This window comes from Clupea harengus, chromosome 22, assembly GCF_900700415.2.
Source record: "Clupea harengus chromosome 22, Ch_v2.0.2, whole genome shotgun sequence".
NCBI lineage: Eukaryota > Metazoa > Chordata > Actinopteri > Clupeiformes > Clupeidae > Clupea > Clupea harengus.
Window position 1 is genome coordinate 9,728,482 of NC_045173.1, and position 3,176 is coordinate 9,731,657.

Genomic DNA, 3,176 nt, shown 5'->3' on the forward strand with positions numbered 1-3,176 from the left:
TCCTTGGTCCTTTCTTTCACCACACATTGCGTTCAGTGTCTACATCCACAGATGTTATCCACATCCAAGTGTTAACATCCATGTAATTACGTAGATTATGGTAGGCAATAGCCAACTGCTTTTACGGCACCATCACATTCTAGTCCTTACCAATGCTTCTACGAGACTGTGTGTGTCAAACTCCCCGGTAATGAGTTATTGATGCCTGTGTAATGGTACAAAAGAGAAAGTGACGCTGTTGAGTGCGCCATCAAGGAATTGGTAAAGATTGGACCCATTGCGGATAAATGGGCCAATTTTGCTCCAAACACAGAGCTCAACATCCACCAGTAGGAAAGACTAAGACACTGGGCGTCCATGAAGACAACACATTGGACATTTGGCAAGACCATTTTCAGATACTAACACTCATGGGTATCTTGAGGCAAAAAGATAATGCTGAATTTAACAGGATTTATGTTACTTTTAACTTTTAACCTTTTACTTTTTAGAAAACCATTACTCGACACTGACAGATCACTGTCACACATGGGCTTTTTTTCCAGGAGGACTGCCCCTCAGATTTGGTACACATCTTTGCCACTTAAAAGGAAGTGGATAAACACAACAATGACACCCTGTCTGCCGAGTCACCCGTGTCGATGCAGAGGACCATATCAAAGTTGACTGAATGGGACTGATGACTAAGGAGGCAGCTCCATTTCAAGGAAGAAAATGAGATCAGCCTGATTCATTATTGTTGTCAGGTGCGCGAGGCATTACACAGAATTTAGACACAGTGGATGGGTTGGGTAATAGGACTTTTGGAAAAATCTCACGGATCATCAGGAAGACAGACAAAAATGGCCAACCATATGTGGATTTAATTGGATTGGAGTTGGATAACCCTTCTGCTGGAGCCAAGAGACGCCTTCAAACTAATAAGAGTGGTGACAATGTTGTTGTGTTTAGAGAGTGGTACATTTCTCAGTTATCTTTGATACTGGCCTATGCCTGCATGTCACACATGGTCCAAAGAATGACGTCGTTGTCAGCCGTGGTATCTCTTTAGCATGTTTTTGAACCTGCCATGGCTTATGTGGCCCTCAACACAACAACCTCTTTGTAGGACATGCTCATCATCTGATCTTTTCCCCCACTGGAGAGCATGCCTAAAGCAAACATTGATACCATCATGATAACATTTTGATGCACGGCAGTACTGCTGCCAACAGAAGCCTAACCATCATCCACTAGAACATTGAATGTATACACTATTCTTTTTGTGGTAGGGTGGTGTCGTTACACCTACACTCCCTGCTTTTACATTCAATTAGCCCATATATCGTCAGCCTAGTCACTGATAGCCTGCACTTAGATGGAGATAAAAAGACCAGACGTTGTGTGCGTGCATTACGGTGTCTGTAACCACACCCCTTCTCCTGTTGAGGTGCTTTCCTGATTAGCCGGGTAGGTGTTTGCTCGCTAGCGAGTGGTACAACTTTTACCTATTACTTTTGGGCTTACCTTTTCGTGTTTGTTTTGTAGCCCTGTATTCCTAGCCTTCCCTCTGACGCTCGCCTTCGGTATGTCCTTGTCCCTGCATGTTCAGGTATGCCTTCTTTCCTATTTTCATTAACGCTGGACAAAGTAGCCTCTTTCATAGTGGCTCTAATTAGCGCATATGTTTTATAGTGAGGAACCGTACTTCGCCGCTGACCTCGTCGTTCCAGTTGTAAATGTTAAGCCTCATCTGCTTAGCCAGTGAGACTCCGTGACCGTGATGAAGGGCCTGATCACAAAGGTGATGCTGTTTTGTTTAGCCTGACAATGCGTGTATGATCTAGCATGCTCATTACTCTGACGAACTGTTGTTTTCCATGTCGGTCTGATATATCTCTGTTGAGCTGGGTTTTCGTTTTCTTTGTTTGTCATTTTCTTTTTGTCCTGGAACCGTGGCATTGTACCATCTCCTTGTCAACTCCAATGGTGTAATGCTTCTGTCTGGTGTGTTTCTGTTTGCATGTGACTGTGGAAAAGGCTGGTGGTGCTGTAGCTTGTCCTGGTGCATGTTTGTTATTTGTACCGTCTGTAGTTAATATCTATGAGTGATTGCTATTATTGTCTATGAGTGATTCATGTTTATGATTGACTGTTGGTATCTCCTGGTGCAATAATTGTTTTAGTTTCATTTAGCAGTTGCTGGGTGCTTCCAGAGGGAGGCTAGGCACCTGGTGGTGGGCCCCTGTCACTGTATGCGGGTGTATCAAGCTGGTTAGTGTGCAGTGTGCCGTGTTGGGCTGTGTGTGCAGTGTGCTGTGGGTTGCTTGCCATGTAATAGTTCACCTTACAACCACTTTGTGTGTGTGCGTGTGTGTGAGCGGTGTGGATCCAAGAGCACGCCGTCTGCTAGTCTGCCTCCCTCAGGTAAGTCCTACTTAACACTGCCTATACTGTAGTCTAGTGTTTCCCTGTTTTAGCCTTACTGGCATAAATACTATCCAATAAATATATTTTTGTATCTTGCTAACTAGTGAGTCTTGTTTGCAGTTTATTTCACAATCCGCCTCTTTACTCCCCTTTCCCCTCAGTTATCAATAAACATTCTTAAACTGGAATCCCGTCTGTCGCCTCGTGCATTCGAACCTGTTTTTGCCTTTTATGTTTAACCTGAGACTAACAGTCTATAAAACAGTATACTGAAATTTACTTTAAAGTATTCCCTGGGGCTTACTGGTGTAAGGTTTCCCTAGGGTGGCTTAGTCGGACTATAATTTGGGGTATAACCATCTTCCCCTCTACTGCCCTCACTACATTTTGATGATGTGGGGTAACACCATGAGCTCTGCCTGAAAGATGTATTGTGCTTTGCTGAAACTCATGTTTGGATTGGCTGTCCCCAAGGAGTGACAACTGGAAGCGGAACAGGCAAGGGTCTTATAGCAGCTTCCCACAGCTGGCAAACCAAAAGGATGGTGGTGTCGCAACATATGCAAAGAACCACATCAATGCACATACATAAAATACAAATACTGTAGTAGCTGCTATTTATTGACCACCAAACAACAAGACAACTGACTTTCTATCAAACTTAAGGAATCGCTTGGATGCCATTGAAATGACAGATTGGAACCCCATTATTATCTGTGGGGATTTCAAGAAAGATCTTGTGTCAACTAACACAAAGACCATGAATG

General features: G+C 43.6%; 1 long non-coding RNA gene across 2 annotated transcripts; it reads left to right on the plus strand.

Annotated features, from left to right (window-relative positions):
• Window positions 1-1,403: 1,403 nt before the first annotated feature.
• On the plus strand, window positions 1,404-2,493 carry LOC122128653. 2 transcript variants are annotated; one of them, XR_006151545.1, is made up of 3 exons: window positions 1,404-1,449; window positions 1,528-1,591; window positions 1,675-2,493. It is a non-coding gene; the product is annotated as an uncharacterized LOC122128653 (long non-coding RNA). The 2 variants fall into 2 exon arrangements; XR_006151544.1 differs by having other exon boundaries at window positions 1,408-1,429.
• The last annotated feature ends 683 nt before the right edge of the window (window positions 2,494-3,176 follow it).